Genomic DNA, 9248 nt, shown 5'->3' on the forward strand with positions numbered 1-9248 from the left:
ACACACACACACACACACACACACACACACACACACACACACACACACATGTTTTCATATTTTCAGGCTAAAGAAATACGAATTTAAAATCCTCATCACCTAGTCATGGCATGCTTGCTCATTCCCATTTCACATTAATTAGCGTTGTATTGTCTGGCTGTACTACAGTTTCTTTATCTGCTCACTGATCAAGAGACAGCTGCTTACAAGTCTGGGTCATTGTGAACAAACCGGCGCTAACAGTTTTATGCAGGGTCTTCCGTGACTGTATCTCCAATGAAGGAGCACTGTTACTGGGTGATATGTTAAAAACGGGTACAGTTTTGCACAAACTGTCAAAATACCCTCCCAAGTGTCTGTACCACTTTTGCGTTTCTGCAGTGAATCAGGGCTCATATTTCTTGCCAGTATCTGGAGCTGCTAGGGTGCTGGACTCGGGCATTCTCGTAGATAATATATAGTGGCATCTCTTTGTCATTTTAATTAGTATTTCTCTAAAGACAAGAGAAAGAGACTTATAAAAGAATCCCCCCTCGATCTTTAGGGAGACTGCCAGTATTTTCTCTTAATCTGTGGCTTCTTTTTTTTTTCCTGAATTTTCATTCTCTTCAGTGTGTTCCCCACAGAGGAATTTCTTCTTCATTTTAATGATTTTTTTTTAAATGACATTGATGCTTTCTTTCACAGATCGCTAGTGGGACAGCCGAAAAGCTTTTGTCAAACCCCAGATCATCTGGATTTTCTGTTGTTTTATCCTCTAGGAAGTTTTTAATTTCGAGTTTGGGGCTAAGGTCTGTGATGCGTTCTGGGTCAGCTTCTGGAGAGGTTGCGTTTCCTCTTCTGTGTCTGGCTGAGCGGTTGTGGCAGCCCATTTCTCCACGGTACGGCCTTTCATCTTTCGTCAGTGGTCAGTAGCTTATATTTATCCAGGACTATTTCTGGGCCACTGTTTAACTTTTAAAGGAACCGTTGACTTCTTTCTCAAAGGACAACGAGACGTGTTAGGATTCACCGGTGACAGGAAGGTGCCAGTGTTTTTTCACCTTCTCCATATGTGTTATCATGTATTTGCTGTATGAAATGGCATCATTTTGGTATCTAGCTTGTATGTGAAAGGCAGAGATCATTGTTGGGTGTCTTCCACCATTCTTTCCACTTAGTTTTTGATACAGGGCCTCTCACTAACCCTGGAGCTCATACTGACAGTTTCAGATAGACTGGGAGGCCATAAGCACCCGGGAGTCACACATCTCTGATCATCCCCAGCACTGAGGTTACAGATGCAAACCACTGACCTGCCTTTGACATGTGTTCTAGGGATCTGAACTCAGGTCCTCATGCTTGCATGGCATGTGCTTTACCCACTGAAACATGTCTCCAGCTCCAATATGACTTATTTTTTCATGTGTCAGCTATCCACATGTACTTTCTGCATAAATGTCTATTAAGCCTTTTACCATATTTTCACTGAGTAATACTTTGTTTACTTTTGAGTTCTTAAGGTGTTCCTATACTTTGCATTTAAGCTGTTTCCAGAAATACAATTTGAAATGTTTTCTTTGCATTAATAGATAATTTTATTTTTATTGCCCTGGTGTCATAATGAGCAACAGAAAAGCCTTTGGTTCTTCTTGTTTGTTTGTTTTGGTTCCTCTATAGCTTTGGAGCCTGTCCTGGAACTAGCTCTGTCGACCAACCAGGCTGGCCTCGAACTCACAGAGATCCTCCTGCCTCTGCCTCCTGAGTGCTGGGATTAAAGGCATGTGCCACCAACGCCTGGCAAGCTTTTGGTTCTAATAAACTATAATTTATCTATTTTTATTATGTGCCTTTTGTGTCATATCTAATGTTATATTCAGAGAATGTTATTCATATTTTTTCTCTGGAGGGTTTATAATTTTAGATATAGCATCCTTACAGTGTAAAACTTACTATTATTCTATTGTTAATTAAAACAGGTATATTTTAGACTAACTTTAGCATAATATGAAGCTGCAATTTTTTCTTTTGCTTATACGCATACAGTTGTTTCTATAACTTTTATTGAAAAGACTTTCCTTAAATTTTCCTTAGTAAAAAGAATCTGGGTGAATTTTCTCGTTGCTCTTATTTATAGTCAAGTAACTGCCCATGTATTTATTTCTGAACTTTAAATTTTGTTCCATTACTTACATTTATTCTCTTTCCAACATTATGCTCAGTGAGTCAGTCAACTTTCTGTTCCCTGAAAGTCAAAATATAGCCAGCACCAAATCTGCCTGCCTACTACCATACTCCCACCATTATGATATTGGAGTGTAGTGGGAGCTGCGGGCTGCATTCCTGCCGCCCCAGCTCCCAGCCACCTGGCTAGCTTATTCCCTGAAATAATTACATGGAAACTGTATTCTTTTAAACACTGCCTGGCCCATTAGTTCCAGCCTCTTATTGGCTAGCTCTTACATATTGATCTAACCCATTTCTAACATTCTGTGTAGCACCACGAGCTGGTGGCTTACCAGGAAAGATCTTAACCTGCTTCTGTCTGGAGTGGGAGAATCATGGCGACTGCCTGACTTGGCTTCTTCCTCCCAGCATTCTGTTCTGTTTTCTCTGCCTACCTGATTTTCTGTCCTATCAAAGGACCAAGGCAGTCTCTTTATTTAACCAATGAAATTAACACAAAACAGAAGACTCTCCCCCATCGTTGGAGTGAGCCTCTAAAACTGTGAGCAAGCCACCCCAATTAAATATTTTCTTTATATGAATTTCCATGGTCATGGTATCTCTTCATAGCAATGAAAACCCTAACTAAGACAGTCTCACAGTTCACAATGTCTCAATTACTTTAGCCACTTTAACTGTCTTCTCATTCATTGCTTCCCGACAGTGTGTCTTTTCTATATCCCACCGATATGTGTCATTAACCAGAAGTATATGTTTTGCAGGCAACATATAGATTAATTGTATATTTTAGTTAATTTTGACATTTTCCCTTTCTTTCCCTACTAATTTCCATTCAGTGTAATGAATAAGGTAGGGTTCACAGTCACATTTATGCTTTGTTTTCTGCCTTTGCCTTTTTAATGTGTACTTTCTTTCTCTTCCTCACCATTGCATCCTCTCTTAAGCATTATTTTCAAACTTAATGCTTTTATTCCCTTTTCACCATTTTGCTGTATTTTAAAGTGATAGTTTTGGTAGTTACTTTTGTGATTAATGTTATCACAGTCCACTATAGACGAATAACATCTAGTATGCCCAGTGATGCTCAACGTTATTCAAATTACATTTTTACATGAATTATAGCTATCAGCATATGATTATTATAACTTCTTCTAAGTAAGATAGGAAAAATTACAACACAAATACATCCATGCAATTTTTTACAGCTAACTCTTTATAGTTCACTGTTTTGAATGCTTTTTATTTCTTCAACTGGATTTGAATTACCCATTAGGCTTTGCAATAGATCTGAATAATCTTTCACTCTTGTGTGGCAGGCAGATTTGCTAGCAATGATTTTGTCTCAGTTTACTTTCACCTTTCTGAAACGATGGTTTGTGGAAATAAAGTTCTTGGTTAGGAGTCTCTTTTCTTTTAAGAGCTGGAGTGTGTCCTCCCATTTCCTATCTGGCCTTCACGTTTCTGAGAAGAAACCACCTGCTGAGGGCTCTAGAGTGTGAAGCGTTACTCTTTCCTCTCTTGGTATTTGTAGTAATGCCCCTCCATCTTGGACTTTCATAAGTTCAAGTCTATGATGTGTCCAGAAATTAATCTCCTTGGTTTACTTTTTGAATTTGCTAAACTAATGTATACATCAGTATGTGTCATCAAATGTGGGACTTTCTTTAAGCACTATTTTTAAAATTTTTTTCTCTATTTTTCTGGAGTCCCCCACGTGCTTGTGCTTCCTGGAATCTTGGAGATGGTGTTCACGTGCTTCACCTGAGGGTCACATTTCTTCTTCCATCTTCCTTTGCTCAGACTTGATAATACCGCCCGATCTGTCCTTAAGCTCAGCGATTCTGTCTTCTGCCAGCTTTCGACTATTTTTGAAAATTTTTCAAAAATTTCAAATTTATCCAGCTACTTTTGATTCTCTACCAAATGTTTCCAATATATCAGTCAACTCTGCAAATTATATTTTATTCTATATTTTCAGTTTTTGGTTTTCTTTACATAAAGAACATCATTTTCACACTTCTTTTTATCCTTACTACATGGCTTCCTTTGGTTCCTGACGAATTTAAGGCACTTTACAATTTTTACCTATTAAAAACATGCTTCCATGGTCCAAATGAGGAGCAGAAGGAGGGAGAACATGAGCAAGGAAGTCAGGACCGCGAGGGGGACACCCACCCACTGAGACGGTGGGGCTGATCTATTGGGAACTCACCAAGGCCAGCTGAACTGGGTCTAAAAAAGCATGGGATAAAACTGGACTCTCTCAACAGGGAAGACAATAAGGGCTGATGAGAAGCCAAGAACAATGGCACTGGGTTTTAATCCTACTGCATGTACTGGCTTTGTGGGAGCCTAGGCTGTTTGGATGCTCAACTTCCTAGACCTGGATGGAGAGGGGAGGACCTTGGACTTTCCACAGGTCAGGGAACCCTGACTGCTCTTCAGTCTGGAAAGGGAGGGGGAGGAGAGCGGGGGAGGGGGAGGGAAATGGGAGGTGGAGGCGGGGAGGAGGCAGAAATTTTTAATAATAAAAAAAAGTGAAAAAAAAACAAAACAAAAAAAACATGCCTTTTCATTGGAAATTTCTACCATCTGACACTTGCCAAGTTTTCTTGTATTTTTACACTTATTGTTTTGTTGAAAATTAGACATTTGAAATAAACATCCTGGAAACTCTGAATATAACGTCTCATCTCTCCTGAGATTTGCTTCTTCTGTTATCTGTTGCTGCTGTTTAGCTAGTAAATTCTTTGTGTGTAATAATCAAGTGTCTTCACTCAGTTGAATAGTGGCCATCAAGCAATCAGATTAAAACTTTATTAGTGACTTGGAACCAGGGCTCCACTACACATTCGACAACGGAGCACTAGGGTTGGCATTCCATCTTAGTGTTCATTTCCTGTCTTTGTAGCTCCTCAAGTCAGACAGAAGAACACCCTGATGGTTCTTCTGGATCTTACCTGGGCAACATTTCCTGATCTTCACAAATCTATACTTTGTGTTGTTTTCTTCACAGCTCTTTATAGACACCGTATTTCTCCAAATTTTCTTACATACTTTTGGTTAGCTTACTGCTTGCTCCATTTTCCATCACTACCTCAGGCAACTGTATCATTAAGTAATGGTTGCTAATTTGTTTTAATTAATGTGCCCTGGTTAAAGAGAAGTCCTTGGGGCTGGAGTTTTCAGGGATGGCCATCAGATTAGAGAGTTGCAAACCGTAGTGATTACTCTTTGCAAGGGATACCTCTATACCTCTTCCTCCTCCCTTCTCTTCCTCCTCCTCCTCTTCCTTCCCTTCCCCTCCCTCCCCTCCCCCTCCCTCTGTCTCTCAGCTAGTCCACTGGCTGCTACTTCATAAAGATGCTGTGGTAGTGAGCCTGCTGATTTTCGAGAGCATCACCGAGATGGACAGAGAGTGATAGGAACAAACCAACTTCAGATGTCGCAAGTCCTGGTAGTTTTTTTAAAGGCTGTGTTGTAGTATTTATTTGTTGAATGAACACCCCTTAAATAATTACAAGACCTTTTCTGTCCTTTATTATCTTGCAATGTCACGGCATAGGCTAGCAGCATTGCTCAGAGGAATCTGGGCTATGAAGTTTTTGATTGTTTGTAAACAGATAGATGTTTTACACATTCTTTCAACACGTGTAACTGCGTTCTTGTTTTATTATGCCAATTGGTTTACTCACCCTCTAGAATGCAGGTTTTCTTTTTCTCTCTATAGCCCTCTGACACACTCAAGGACAAGAAAACTCACAAGAACTTATGCATTTGCTTTGTGCTCTACCTGAAATTAGGCTATCAGTATTTTTATCACTACCAATTGTTGTAACATGGAAAAAAATCCAGACAGAAGAAGGTTAAGTAAATCACCCAAGGTCACACCACTTCTAATGGACAGAGCCCAGACTTAAATCCAGGCCACCTCAGCTCTTAACCAGATTTTTGTACCAAGAACAAAATAACCAGCCTAGGACTAACACTGAATCCTGTTTAATGCAGTGCTGTTAGCTTTGCAAATTGTCAGGGCTACTTTTCCAAAAAAAAAAAAAAGACTACACCTACTTGTTGCCTTCCACATCACACACTTAAAAAAAAAAAGTCCACAATTCAAAATATCATGAAGAAGTAGTATCGGCCAGCAGATACTGATGCGCAAATGCCATTACAATATAGGACATGGGGACTGGTGTACGCTGCGTATATTTTTTTAGAACAATAAGAAGTCAGATGTGCAGATACAAATCTTGGCATTTGAGTACTGAATCAATCCCAAGTCTTTCCACTTTATAAAGACGTATAATGCCAGACCTATTCTGAGGCTCTGTGTAAAATTCTACGTACTGTAGTGAGATTAATATTTTTTAAAGAGTGACTTTATAGAAAGTTGGCACCAGAAAATAGAGTTCAGTTTCATTATTTTGACATATAAAAATTTATTGAGGCCACAATGTATTCTTTTTTTGGAAAAAAATCATTAGCACATGGCGAGATACACAATTTATTGGCAAAGTCACAATAGCACCTTTTCTGTGTAAATTTCCCCTAGTCCATCCAAAACGTATTTGTGCCTACTTCTAAATGCAGCTAACTGATGAATAGATTTAACATGAATAAAGTTTCTCGTGCCAGTATTTAACTTTCTGCTTCTCAAATAACATCACTCATCATTCGGACGCAGAGGGTTTGCTTTATTTTTTTTTTAAATTCCTCTACACATGCTTTGTAGTCAACACTTTCCCTTTCAAAGCCCTTGTTCCACCCTCTTATTAAGACAGTCTCTGCGTAACAACTCACTGGGCACTTTCCTGCCTTCCCTCTGAAGAGAGTGTGCTGTCATAACATAGTCTACGGATGTCTCCTTTTGAGGAAGCACAGGAGTTCCAATATACATTTTATTTACACGTCCCAATTATAATAAAGTATAACTGAAAAAATTCTATCCCAATACTTTTTCAGGGTCTAGCTTCAGCTAGTCTTTCTTTTTCTTCCCTCTACATATTCTTGTAAAACTCTCAGATCTAGCATCTATACTATATCCAGTGCCCTGTCCTCCGATGGGCACACTGCAGCTAACCTCTAGACTTTCATCACGACCCACCCTGCCTGCTTACCCCAAGCCCCTTACACAACACATCCAATCTCTCCACCCAGAAAGAATTACAACCACACTCCAAACTTGGACCAGGATGCCCATCCTGACCCAACCCACCAACCCAGATCCCTTGTCTACCTGACTTCATTCCATCTAGGCCATTTCCAATGACCAAGCCCTACTATGGCCTATCCATGGCTGAGGAGAGAGGGAGGAGCACAATGATTACTGCCTCTAGCACACACTCACTCATATAATTAGAGACCTTGTCGTTTCCTTCCCTTTCACATTGGCACCCTGAATATAGAGTAAAATTCCTATGATTGCTCTATTCCAGTATATGTAGAAAAAAATGAGATTTGAGGGGAAATGTACTATAGGATGTCATCATAGGAAAGTATAAAACAGTAGCAAAGTAAGGATAGACTTGAGCACCAACCAAGCAAATGAATTCCTCTCTCCTCCATCAGTGAACTCAAATGCCTCATTTAGTATATTTGTACCAAACATGCTAGGCATCGTGATGCAGGTAAATATTCATCAGCACACTCTGGAGTTACAGAGAGCAAAGGACTTTCTAAACAATAACTATCTTACTTAAATTCTGGAAAAATCTTACCACTTTTTCATCATGAAACTCACTCTAATGTCCAGTTTGTCATTAGTCTCTAAGACTGGCAATTACCCCTAGTACACTGTGGCCTCATTCCGACCAGGAGCTGCCAGGTCAGCAGGCCTGGGAGGGTAGGAGCAGAGCCCCAGAGCTGCCAGGGCACTGTGGTATGTATAAAGAACATGGTTAGCCTGGCCCAGCCTGACCTTGGCATGTGGTCAATGCCACAGACATGTTGGGAAATGGCACCTGGCAAGCCCTATTGGCGATTGTGTGCACACTGAGCTGCATGAAGGATCACAACTGGTGACTAACTCCAACAGGATTGGGTGTAGCTAGACAGCCACACCCAGGCAGACAGTGACCAGGATAAACACTATAGGATCGTGGACAATCACTTTCCTTTATGCCAAAGCATTTGTGGCTTCTGTTGGAAAATGACCCAGACAGGGTGTAGCCCGCGCTCTGAATCACAGAGGCCTTGATCTAGAGGGTTTTATGGGCATGTGGTGATGGCATAGCCGCTTCTCAAAGTTTTGTGACCTTAAGAGGAGATGCGTGCCTGCTTGTTATTGCTGTCAATCCTGAAAAGATGGCATCTGATTATTTTGTTTCCTGTATTTTTATTAATAGTTTTATTGAGGTGTAGTTCACAGGCCATATGACTCACTGTTTAACACATTCAGTTCACAACTCATACAACTCCCCCGTTAAAGCGCTATTCAGTGATGTCATAAGGTTTTCTGAATCCTTACAATGTTAGGGATTTATTTCATCTTCTACATTCCAGTTACGAACCAAGCCAAAGCCTCAAGACACCATGAAAAACTGAGAAGATATTCTCAACTCTCAACTATGATAGTTTTAATTGTCATCTTGATGCAACCTAAAGTTACCTAGAGAGAGAGTCTCAAAGAGACTGGATTATGCTGGTCCATTGGCATTTCTGTAGGGAAATGTCATGATTGTCTCACATGACTTGGAAAGTCCTAGGCTCAAAGCAGGCAGCATAGCTCCCTGTTTTAGGGCACTAAACTGTGTGATAGACAAAGCCAGCTGAACACTAAGCAGGCATTTGTTCTCTTGCTCCAGACTGTGGTTATGATGTAACTAGTTGCTTCAAGTTGAAGACATCAAGGCTGTCTTGACTTCTGCATAATGGACTGTCACCTGGAACTGTGAGATAAAATAAACCCTCTCTCCCCTAAGCTTTTTTTTTTTTTTTTTTTTTTTGGTTTTTCGAGAGAGGGTTTCTCTGTGGTTTTGGAGCCTTTCCTGGAACTTGCTTTGTAGACCAGGCTGGCCTTGTACTCAGAGATCTGGGATTTAGGACCTGCACCACCACCCCGCTATTTTTTTTTTTTTTTT

This window comes from Microtus ochrogaster, chromosome 5 (assembly GCF_000317375.1).
Source record: "Microtus ochrogaster isolate Prairie Vole_2 chromosome 5, MicOch1.0, whole genome shotgun sequence".
NCBI lineage: Eukaryota > Metazoa > Chordata > Mammalia > Rodentia > Cricetidae > Microtus > Microtus ochrogaster.